At 35.1% G+C, this 13471-nt stretch overlaps 1 protein-coding gene across 1 annotated transcript in view; it reads left to right on the top strand.

The window, feature by feature from the left end:
- Positions 1-13471, top strand: part of LOC125656040 (uncharacterized) — a 189938-nt gene that overhangs the window by 115344 nt on the left and 61123 nt on the right. The gene's annotated exons all lie outside the window — the stretch shown is intronic.

The raw sequence follows: 13471 nt of genomic DNA, 5'->3' as shown, positions 1-13471 counted from the left end.
GTGCAGAGCACATTGAGATTTCTTATTCGTGACAATACATACATGACACGGAACCTCAATTTGTGAGGTCATATCCGACAAAAACCCATTGCCTTTCACTTCTAATGCTGGGAGCTTGGTGAAGGAACAGTCGCCACGTTTGTTAAACGTCATACGTTTGATGAAAATCGAACCCGGGCCATCCGGTTGCGAAACAAGCACTCTCACCAGTCGCGGGGAATGTCCATAAGGATATGAATATTAATTTCAGAATATGTTTTGTTATTTAGTTACTTAGAATATAATATACAGTTCACTGCCTAAAAAGTTACCTTCATCAACTGTTATGGTACTAACATACTGCACAATATGTAAACAAATAATCCAATGTTTAAATTTCTTTAACATATAGATCAATAGTGATCGGGGGAAAATACTTTCACTAAGTGAATATTTTGTTATGTTCAGAATGTTTAAAGTGTTCAATGTTTGCTTTGACAGAATGCCCCCCAGGATACATAGGCCCAAATTGTTCCGTACCCTGTGTAGATGGTTTTTACGGACAGGAATGTCAACATGCATGCCCTTCTTCCTGCTCAAAATGTAGCATTATTGATGGAAGTTGCCCCAAAGGTTTGTTTCTTATATGAATTAAATCAAATGGTGCGAGACAAAACCAAAAGCATAATCGACGAGGAAGACAGCATATGATAACGCTGATATAGTTTGTCTAAATTTCATAAACACATTGAATTAACTTTTCTGGAAATACAAATTATTTGATTGTGCTTCATTTGATATGTTTAGAAAACACTGGTAGTGCTTAACAATTTTCTTTCTCAGTGTTTTCTGAATATCATATAATCACACCGATGCACATATTGTTACAAACGGTACATAGTATAATACTTTTTGTACAGAAATTAATACGTATTGATTTGTCAAATAAGAGTTTGAATGATGTACAATAAGTTACACCATGCATTATGGAAAAAAATATGTTCTGTATACATCTTTGATTGATTGATTATTTTACGTCCATTCGAGAATTGTTCACTCATATTGTAACGTCTACTTACAACTGTGTGGTCTCCAAACTGACACAGTATGAAAAAATAAAGATAACAAAAAGTGATCAATTTCATAAATTCTATAAAGAATACAAAATTACGAAAGAGCAAACACGTACCCCTGGACACAGAAGAAGTGGTCCATATCTTGTTCAGGTAAATGAAGTAATCTGTAGTAAAAGTCGGTTTGTAAAGTACGTCATAACAATTGGTATGAATCATTTCATACAGCACATCACTCGATATAACACGGGACATGTTTGTTATAATTATCATAGATTTAAGCAATGCTGACTTTAAACGAGGCTGTTGCAACTCCTGTAAGACCAACTTATTTGTCGATAGGTTACTTCGATTTAAAACCTGATGCCACACAAACCACCCTCATGCTTATCGAATCAGGTTAAAGAAATAAACATCATATGTAGTTGATAATGGTATATTGCTACAGGCCTAGAAGAGTGCTACTACACCTCCAAAGCTTTTCGTTTCGTTCCTCGCAAACCGTTCATCGTTCCGTGCAGACCCTTTAGCGTTTCGTGCAACCGTTCACCGTTCCGTGCAAACCGTTCAGCGTTCCGTGCAGACCGTTCAGCGTTTCGTGCAAATCGTTTCGTGCAAGAATCGTTCCGTGCATGATCAAGCCACGCCCATAGAAACGTGCAGATCGTTCAAACGACGCTCTTAGAAACGTACAGAACGTGCAAGTCATTTCGGCATGGTATGTACTATATTCAACATCAAAACATGAAACCATGAAAGGCGAAGATAACGAACAGTGATCAATTTCATCTCAGTGTTGTATGCGTTAGTTTATCATTTTTACCCTGTGTATAAAAAGGCTATAAACGTATGCTGCGTATACTTTTGCAGTTTTATTTCAACGACTTGGATCGACATGATAAATGGAATATGGTTTGGTTTTTCGTTGAACAAAACCATCAATGAATGAATTTAACATACCTTCATATATACTATGTAATATCAATTTTTCAGTATTTCACAGATATATTTCAAATATATTCCATCACATATATTTTCTCCATATCTATATGACACAGTCAACAATTTTTTACATGAGTCATCGTCACTCGAATCATAGCCATGTCGTTATGAGTTTACTATCACACCCAATGGTTATTCTCAACACCTTCCATTGATTAGACACACATTACACGACAGCATTATATTAACATTTCGTATTTCTTTCAATCTTAGTAGCTACATGGTTTATTTTATGGATGACTCAAACTTGCATGAAAATAAGATCTGAATATGTAGTGATATACTTATTTGAATTATAACATCACATTGTTTAGCGGATTTTATCCCAGCAAGATTCCCACGACTTGCCTGAAAGTAATCCTTTAGTCCCCTGCTTAATTATTTTTAAAACAATCAAACTGTGTCTGATATACAGCTAGCAACAGGTATATTCTAATATCTTTCAATGAAGGTAAATATGACGGAAAGTGATCAATCTCATAACTCCCAGGATACAAAATAAAACAATAAAAAAAACGCACACATGGACATACTAGAGGTGGGATCAGCTGCATAGGTGCAATACGTGTTCCTGGCGATCGGTCACAGTCACCATGAACCCTATGTCTTGATCAGGTAAACGGATAACCTTATTAAAATATCACATGTAAATCCGCTCCTCTACGATGCGCTTCAATAGAAAATCTAGCAGCTCCAAGTACGAGGTAATCTCAGGATGTTGAACAATCAGAGCGTCTCCTAGAAAATGTTCGGTACGCTCTCTTTATATCGGAACTACGTACCTTTTCTGAAGCGACCCAATGAATCTGAGTAAACAAATTAACATGGCGGCTGTCATAGTTTCCTCTCAGAACATATCATAGGGTAATGATTTAAGGAATTTAGTCGGTAATATGCCATACAATCATTACGATCAAGGAAACTCTGCAAATTTCCAGCTGTTAAAGCTTCAAATGTATGTTTTGGAATGAAAGGGTAAGATAGGGAACAGTGATCAATCTCATAACTCCTATAAGCAATACAAAGTAATACAAAATAGATAGATGAACAAACACGAACCCTTGGACACACCAGAGGTGGGATAATATGCCTAGTGGGAGTACGTATCCCTTGTTGACTGATCACACCCACTGTGAGCCCTATATCCTGATCAGGTAAACAGAGTTATCCGTAGTTAAAATCAGTTTGCCAAGAAAGGTGTAACAATCGGTATGAAACACTTCAGACAGCATTTGACCCAATGATAGGTTGTATTGGTATTGGAGAATGACTGCAGAAACAGCTCTACCATTAACGCGTTTGTCAGTAGCTTTCCTAAATTTAAAAACTGACCATACGCAGAACAAGTTCTTGCGTATCGAATCAGTTGTGAGATATAAACACCATATGCAGGTGATGAAAGAATATTTTCTAAATTCTGAACAATAATCATTAAACATACATGCAGGCTAGAACCAAACAAGTTGATGGTGCAAGGGTTTCAACAGCCTCGTATAAAGTCAGTATTTCACAACTTCTATGGTAGTTAAAACAATCTAGTTTGCTATTCTCTGTTTCATATTGTTTATAGAAGTTATGAGATTGATCACTGTTCGTTAGCTTCACTTTTCACACTTTCTAACTGATGGATCCGTTGCGTCAATGGTTATTTTTATTGGTTGCTTTACGTGTTTCATACCAATTCTTGAGTCGCTCTTTAGATACTGTTTTACATACATATGACTCCCTTTACTTCATCGTCATGAAGCTCTCGCAGCGAATGTGACCGGTCAACAGGGAATGTTTGTTCATACAACGTTCAACTTGATGACAGGTTGTAATTCCTGAGACTATTATAACTACCATCAACTTTACGGAATACTGTCTTAAAACAAGATTTAAAAAACCCTTGTAGCATCAACTGATTTATCATTACACTGCCACGAGTTTGAAATTGACGATACACAGAATATGCTTTCAGGAATCAATTGAGAGAAAACAATGCAAATACAGGTGGCAAATGAATAGATGTGGGAAGTTGACGATGAAAAAACTTAATCATCCCCTTTGTCATAAAGGTGGGTTGTGAATATGCTGTTACATGTATGTTCAATAACCTATCCAAGTACGAAAATGATTTAGAAAGTTCTATGATGTCTATGATTTGGAGTTCACATGGATAAATCTAAATGTCGCCTTTCAGGCCATAACAAAATATTTTGTCTTATCATGCTTTTGAATAAATGCCTCGTAGAAGTATAAAAACAGATCAATTATTCTATGAGTACAATTCGTGTCCATGGGACTTCCATAAGACTGTTGAAAGACCTGATCACTTACGAATACGTATATATTGTAAACGAGAAATTCCGGCATCTTTTTAGTATTAACTTCAGCTCACCTTTTGTGGAATCAGAGTGATGTTTAATATTTTTGATGACTGATCAGGAAACATGAATGATAGGCGAAGATAACGAACAGTGAGTAATATCATAACTCCTTTAAGGAATACAAAATAAAGACTTATACATATTCCATTTTTGTTGATGAGCAGTTGTCTATAATACCAAAACCCTAGTCATTAATTTATCGTGAGGAATGGTTCTGTAAAATGTCAATCTAATTAAAATCAAGCTTCTTAGATCCACGCCGTATACTCTGCTATCTGAAATAGCCCGACTAAGGGTCATGTTCATGTGAACTTTATGTTAGCCAATAAGCGCGTCGCCTCTAAAATCGTCGATGTCCATAATTGAAGCAAAATGGCTGCAGTTGTTTGGTTTGAAAAAAAAATCACATCGCAACTAGATGTGACGTCATCATGCACCGTTTACGTCGCGTTAATTATGTAAACCATCTTGACAACTATTCAAATTGTACCCATTCCTATTCATAGATAAATCGCAGTTCATAATTGATTTGATTTAGGTGTATTTTATATCGTACGTTTTGTTGTTTGTGTGATCATAATAAATTAGGCATTATTGCGGAAATTTATAATTTCTTATGTGATAGTATATATAATTTTATAATGTGGAATAAACGTCGTGGGAGACTTGTTTCCGAATTGCCGGGAACAGCCTAAATGGCCATCATTGTCTGTATGACGCAATCTGACAGGCTGATAGTTCCAATGAATATCCCAAGCCAAAGGTCATGCAGATGTGATCTTCTATGGGATTATGACAGATCCTATTGTAGCGATTGTCAGAGTATTTTAGGATCTGATTTTGATTAGATTGGTAAAATGCTGAAAAGTTATACTTTTTGATGTTGTTGATTTGGGAAGAGTTTTGTCGTTTCATATTTACAAGAAAGTTTTTGGGACTTTGTAGAATCCATGTTAAATTGAAACCACTTTTCTCACATGTTTGTGGAATAATACGTTTTAAGTTTCTCCTTCACAGCAGTCAATATTTTGTGTCGAACAACTAGAAATGTTCAGTAGACCATTTACTGGATTCAGCAATGCATCTCTGTAATGATTTTTGTGAATTTTTGGAATTCTTTATAGTATCGACAACTCATATTCTTTCGTTGCATTGACTGCGATATTAAATGTGGTTTAAAATTGAAACACAATTTTGAAGGATTTCATCTTTTGAAAGAGAACTAGGAGTATAAGTATTACCAAATGTGGGATTAATAGTTTGTTTAAAATACAGATGTAAGAATGGGTCTTACAAACACAAACGTTGTTATGCACAAGCTTAGTCAACTAGAATCAATAAACATTCCTCATTTGAATTATCTAATTTTTTCATCTCTTCTGGTTTGCTACACTTCTAGTTTACTATATATTTCACGGCAAATTCTTCCACATCTGCTACACATTTGATTATTTTATTATACACCGAGGTTAACACCAAACTCAATCTAATTACAATTAGATCTTCCATCTGCTCCCCAGTTTTCAATACGTCGTGTGAAAGATCTAACAACATCCCATTAGGGGTCAGGTCAGAGTTCACTTTGATTTAGCTAATCAAATCGTCACTGCTTACATCTTTGGATGTAAAAGTAAATAACGGTAAGCCTCGAAAAGTTCCGAATGTTTAAACGTCCGAATGAAAAAAAACAGAAAAAAAACAGTTGGACACATGTGAGTACTCGGACTACCCACGAAAAGTCTATCCTCTGGGGAACATTTGCCTTATTTGGGGGTTTTCATTTGTAAGCAAATCTGTTGACACTGATGGCAACATTAAAATCAACAAATACCTGGACAAAAAACTTCGACTTTCCACTGACCGAATTAAAGTTTTGAAACATATGTGAGGAATTTCGGATAGTGTGGTGTATCCAACTGACACAAGTGTGTGTCAAAAGCGTTTCAGAAGTACCGAAAGAGTATTAAAACTGGAAAAGGAAGCAACAACTATGAGGAAATCTTTTAAAGCATCTGTTCAACTCACGGTGCAAAGGTCAGACACATTTAAATAGCTCTGCTCACTTTAGAAACTCGATAAATTCCCCCGTGACCTTTTTCTCCAACTTCAAAATGGCAAGTCAAACTCGTTGATAGAATACAACTCACTAGGTTCATATACGTTAATAACTGCATATTTAATCGATTTTAAATCAATAAGTATCAAAGTAGATGTGTGTGTTGAAGGGGGGGGGGGGTCACTTCATGCATATTTTGTTCAACATAGTATTGCCAAAAATATATTTCATTTGTTTCAATATGTGTGGCTTTAATGAAAAAAAACTTGATCTTATGATGTACATTCAATCTCATATAAGTTTAATGTTTGTGTGCCTCCCCCTCTAAAAGATTCATTGAAAAGAGAGAAATAAGGAGCCCATTTAAAGAAAATACTGATGTGAAGAGGGTTCGAGCAGATGGTCCACTGTTAGTACCTGTCAGAAGGGTAATGCCCGTGAAGCTGGTACAACTCCAGCCTGCCAGCGCTAATGTAATTGTGAATACCAACAAAGCACGGCGCTGTCTTGGTGAGGACTTTTTGAAACAGGTAATGGATGAGTATTGCACTGGATTTCTATGTAAAGGCAGTGTACCGGTGTGTATTGCAAATGATTAATACAATTTGACATGCCAATCAGATTGGTATTAAGTTCTTGGATCGTCTCCTATTTATTGCTGATTACGTTTAGTGAGTGTAAGTTATAGGATATATCAACTATTATGATTACAATAATATGTACATGAATGTGGCTGAAACACTTGTATGCTATATTAATCATAATTATGTTGCCACCTGCTGCCTTCATTCCTACTAGTGCTGCAAAGATTATGAATTACCCCTGTTAGTGGATAAAGGTTTCAAGAACTTTGAACACACATAACTTCATAAATTGCAGACCACAAGTAACTGAATATCTTTGAAACAATTTTAGGAGACAATGACTTATAAACATGAAAATGTTTACAAAAATGGAGAAGTTGAGGTACAGTGTATTGAAAAGGTTGAGCTTGACCATAATGTTACAAAATGAGGCTAAGAATGATAATTGTTGTGTTTCTGCTAACATGTAAAACTTATACCGTACCAATTTTGATGCACCATATGCGCATTTCGACAAATAATGTCTCTTCAGTGATGGTCAACCGAAATGTTTGAAATCCGAAATAACAATGAAGGTTTAAAGTTATTATAGGGAAGAACAGTGTGCCAAAAAAGTGGACAAAATAAGGGTAGGTAGTTAGGTGATTGGGACTTAAGAATCAGTGAATATCTTTTTGAAAACAAATTAAAATTGTTTTTGCATACTCAAAGAAACAATGTGATCACAATCTCCTTGCAGGTTAACATTATGAAACAAGGGACTTAATTGTCACTATTGTTGTAACTTGGTAAACTGTAATAAATATATTAATTACATGATCATTTGTAATAAGTATAAGCTCCAAAACAATGTATATTCAATAATCTCTTAAACAATTTGTTAACTGTACCAGGTAGGAAGTGTCATTCATTAGGTCGATCAGGTTAGTGGAAACAATTCAGTTTTTATTTTAAGCCTAAGCTGGTCAGATATTTTTTGCATCACTGATCTAGCTATTTATGATAATCATGATAATGTTAAAGAATCAGCGATTCGATTAAAATGACCAGTTGAACTGTTGATTATTATTTCTAATACATTATGTTTTGATTGTTTCATTGGCACATGTATGCCATATTTATTAATTGAATTTGTCTTTAGTAAAGAATAATTATTATAATGATCTGTAAGACTTCTTTCAGTTTGCTGATACCGTATAAAGATTAAATGCATATTTAGGAATAGCAGAAAAGGATGTACAAAAAATGGTGAATTTTGTAACCCCAGGGTTTTGACTCTAGGATGGGTCAAAATTAGTCATATTGCTTAATGTTAATACATATATAAATTATGTAAAGACTTCCATCAGTGTACTCGCTGTTTAAGACATTGAAGTTTTAAGAACACATCTTGTTTTATACTGTTTTATACTGTTGCTGAATAATATAATTTAGCTTAGATATTCAGAACAGGAAATTTCTTTTCTAGATTTCATCGTCCTTGGGATTAGTGATAATTTTAACTAGTACTCAGGTGACCAATAAGGCCTGTGGGTCTCTTGTTAACATTTATTCTAATTTATTGTGTTCTAAAAATTAACCAGTCGGAAGGATATCCTTGGACTGGTTCAATTCACAGTGCATTTCATTACTCGGACTGATGTAAATCTTGAAATGTTTGATACCACAAAAATAGATTTCAACAATTCTGCTTTTATTTCTGAGTTGATATAATTTCAGGATGCCGAGTAAATTGCATATTATAAAAAAATTAGACAAACATATTTTGAAATCAGGCACCTATATCTTTCTTAACCTCTTACAAGTTTGTTTCTCTATTGATGTGGGTATTGGTATGTGTACACCTTAATCGAGATTCAAAATGATTAACCATCACTGTATACATAATTTACTTTTTGTATATATTGCTGTCATATACCTCCCATTTTATTAACTTGATTCATTAGATATTTAATCCATCTTATATATGTTATAGGCCATAGCCAAAATGACTTTCAGCACAGATAGTGGACAATATGCTGGGACTCGCTATTACTACAGGAATCTGCTGAATCATAGAGATGTGAAGGGTGAAGTCAAGAACTCATATCGCCATATAAGCTCCTGTGCTACACCGTGTTTGATGCTATTTGTCAGCTCTTTCTCCTTCATCATTTTGACATGACGGATGTTAATTCTAACCTCCCATTTCCAGAGGAATTCCAGGAATTGTCAGACAATGCTAAAGTAGAATGGTTAAACTTGGTGTGCAGAGAAATCTTGCAGACATGGTTCTTTGAAAATGAGAATGATATTTGTAAAGAATTAAGGGAAGTGTTAGATAATCCACAGCACTCCGAGAACTATTGGCTTTCGAGAATGCTTGAAAATGAACGTTTGAAGTGTCACTTTTGTGAAGTGAGCTATGCATGTGTGGGCTCACTCCAATCCCATGAACAAAAAAGCATGATGTTCAAATCCCTCCAAAGAAGTCAAAATTGAAAGAGAAGAAAAGAGATCAACTGCAGGATTACTTGGTAATGGTATCCAAGGTTGTCATTCTTCACAATAACTTGGACAAAGCTGTAGATATGGGAGATGGGGAGCGGGCAGTCAGGTCAGCTAAGTATGAACTGCCTCTATATAACAAGACGAACAAAGTCAAATACCTGATAGGATCTGTTCAGCTCACAGCCTTAACATCAAATAGTGGTGTACTCCCAGAAGATCAAAGACAACGGTTAGTTGCAAACAGATTTGTCAATATTCAAGGTGGACAAAATAACAACATTGCCCTTGATGAATACCTTGAAATAGTGAACCGTGACAGCAAAGTAGCTTGTACTGGCAATCAGACGAAGGATAGCATCATTCTCCATTCTAAGGAATACCCACATTTAGTCAATTTTGTAAAATATTTCGATGAAATTGCAAATGTTCGTCAAAGAGGGCTTTCATCACCTACCTTCGTACCAGAGTGATGTGAAAAAGGTTTTACAGGATTTAATGCAAAATGATATTCTAGTGTATGACCCAAATAGGAAACTTCACTGCAAGAAAAATTGTCATTGATTGAAATCCGTTCGACAATTCATTTACCAAACTTCCAATTATGATTCATAGGCACAAACCAACTTAATAATTGCACCGCCAGAGTGGCAAATTTACAACTAACTGGACGTAAACATTTTCATGCTAAACATGAAGCGAACATTACTTTTCAATAAAACAAAATATGTCATGTGTTGTTTTTTTTCAGATTTAGTGCTATATTCAAATCAAGAACAGTTTCTGTTGTTAAAAGAAAATGAAACTGTCAGTGAAATTGCATTCCCTGCATGATAGTCTCCATAACAATCTAATCAAAATCAGATCCTAGAATACGCTCACAATCGCTACAGTACTTACGCAGAGTATACGGCGGGGATTTAAGAAGTCTGATTTTAATTAGATTGTTCTCCATAACATACTCACACAACACAACAATTAGCGCAAGCTTGGTTCAGCAATCCCACTTTATTGAGGAATAGCAGTATATTATGTATTACTAATAGATCAATTCGAAAAATTGATGCAATAACCCGATATTTGACAAATATAATTTTATTGTACATGTTTGTTAGTGAAATATCAGTAATAAAGTATTAAATTGGACTCCATGAGTAAGTACACGAATCTAGTTAGAGGGGAAAAAAAATACCAGGAGTAGGGCATCTTTGGGAATGATGAATATACTAGATTTATGATATATATATATATTTATAATCACTGCAAAACAATGCATACGATACACAAACAATAGTTCTATTATCCACCAAAATTGCAAAGTAAGAGTGTGAAATACCAAAATTAACGACATGACTGATTGATTGTATCTTATTTAACGTCCCTCTCGAGAATATTTCACTGATGTGGGGGTGGGGTGGGGAGGGGTGGGGGTGGGATGGGGTGGGGGACTACTGTCTTGCAGTAGTTGTAGAAAGTAGATCAGCTACTGGTGTATATTACACTGCTTTGTGTGAGAAATAGTTCTAGAATGTTGTCTTTTGCACTCTGTTTTTGCAATGATTCTAGGAAGTTTTTTTTTATTGTCTACCCTGACTTGCAGTGGTTGTAGGTTGTTTATTATACACTTTTGCAGTGATTGTAGGTTCACTAGTTCTTTATTATATATCTTCTGAAAAGGATGTGACACTTCATTTGACCAATTGTGAGTCCCCTATACTCAAGGATGCTTAATGACAATTTTGGTTGAAGTTGACCTGGTGGTTTCTGGGAAGTAAAACTTGTATAAAGTTTAAAATCGGATGGAGAGAATTATGGCTGCTAAACAACAGGTGATCATAAAATCTCTTTAGCCTATAGCTCAGGTGAGCTAAAAACAACTAATCCCAGAACTATTTTCTACACCATTGAAAAGCAGCACCCCCATCCCCAGAAAATAAAAGAAAAGAGAAAGGATGAAATCATCGTAACGGTAATACAATAAATAAATAAATAAAAAACCTTTTGGGCTGGATTTAGTTTTAGACTTTACAAAAATCTCATCCGTATTTTAAGAGGATAATTCGTACCCTCAAGTTAGACCCTGGATTATCCTTCCGTATTCTAGTTTTTTACTTTCGGTCAGACAAACACAGAACCTTGTTTTCACATAACACACTGCCTTCAGTGTATAAATATAGGAGGACACTTTTACTAGACCTCTTACTACGATGTAGCATGATACATGTATTGTTTTCGCATTTTAAGTTTGTTATTTCCAAATAATATTTCATATGTTTGGTGAACTTTTATCCTGAACTTTTGCATAGAACATCTATGAAATGCATCTGGACTCTTTTGCACTCTCTCTAAAAGAAGTTCTTGATTGGCAAATACAGGAAGTTTAACTTAACATATTTTTATTCGTAGCACATATACTTGAGTTGAGTACCACAGAGAGACTGATCATTGTCCTCGGAACAAAGTGTGCTTCCTCAAGATATAGTTCCTCTTGAATACAGGGAAATTACAATTTGCTTTCACTTAAATGCCTTTTATATGAAGAATGAACACCATTTACATGTAGATTATTGAAGTAACATTTTTATACAATATATAAAAGAAATGTTGAAAAGGCAAAATCGATAAAAAAAAATCTTGAGTGTCATTCGAAGCACGACAAAATGAACCGCTGCATACAATGAGAGCTGGCTGAGCGACACCAACTTCAACACCTAAGGGATTTGAATACGAACCAGGTTGTCAAAACACAGGTGCAATAATTTTTGTAGTCTTTATTTCTGAATTTTCGATTCCAGGGCAGGAATGTCCCGTATATAATCTATTGATTTCATTAGATTGCAAACTATTAAAATATCATAATTTTATGAAAGTCCATGTAACAGTGACTTTTTCCGGAAATGTGTTCCCCCCCTATGTGTCTTTTCTTTTGTTACCCCGAAATAATCGTTAAATATTCTCCAAAAATATAATGCAAGGAGGAGAGGGAATGATATTATTTGATTGCGGTTATATACATCTAAACATAGTGTATTGTTAAACTTTGTGTCTGTAATCATCACGTGTTAATGCGACATCAAATCACTCGCTTACACTCAGCCAGAAGAACGACAGTTTTGTAGCAGTGACGATGCTAAACATATCAGTGGCGGATCCAGGATTTTCGAAAGGGGGAGGGTATGTGAAAGTGAAGTATTAGCCAAAATAATCAGCCATTTTGGGTGCCAAATATGGAGTTTTCATCTATATATCTTCGATAGTCGCACAACAAAACACACACACTTTGATGGGCACAACAGTAATTACCGTAATGCTGGCACTTCGAGTTTCGGGAATGCTTAAGGCGATTCCCGTAGGTGGTCGATAGGTCAAGTAAGGTCATGCATTTTAATAAGTTATACAAAAATATGGGTGTTGTGTCCCATGGGAGGCAAAATGAGTGCGACCGACTGTGGGTTTCCAACGATGGTAAGAGACAGGCAAAGAAAATCAAAGAAATACATCCGAAGATCTGACCATGAATTAAAAGCGTGGAGGGATCAATATTCACCGCCATGATGAAACAAGAAAGAAATGTCATAGATACTCTCCCAAAAGATCAGGTATCGCATAAAACAATCAATTTCTAATTATTAATTTGTAAATGCTTAAGCGAAATATTTAAAAAAAAATCACAATTCTAAATCAATAATGATTTCTCATTTGTAGGCATTCTCATACAAAAGCAGAACACCTACCCGTAAAAAAATAAGTGTGAAGCAATTTTACAATGGGTTCATTAATTATGAATTCCATCATTATCTAAGTCAACAGCAATATTACAAATTACATGTGTAGATGTATACAGTACATACATCACAGTATACAATGCAATGTTTCTATAAGAGCTGTGCATTGTAATTTTTCCATCTTTAAGTTGATTTG

This window comes from Ostrea edulis, chromosome 7 (genome assembly GCF_947568905.1).
Source record: "Ostrea edulis chromosome 7, xbOstEdul1.1, whole genome shotgun sequence".
NCBI classification, from domain to species: domain Eukaryota; kingdom Metazoa; phylum Mollusca; class Bivalvia; order Ostreida; family Ostreidae; genus Ostrea; species Ostrea edulis.
The sequence above is the reverse complement of the archived record's forward strand: the minus strand, read 5'-3'. Positions and strand labels throughout refer to the sequence as shown.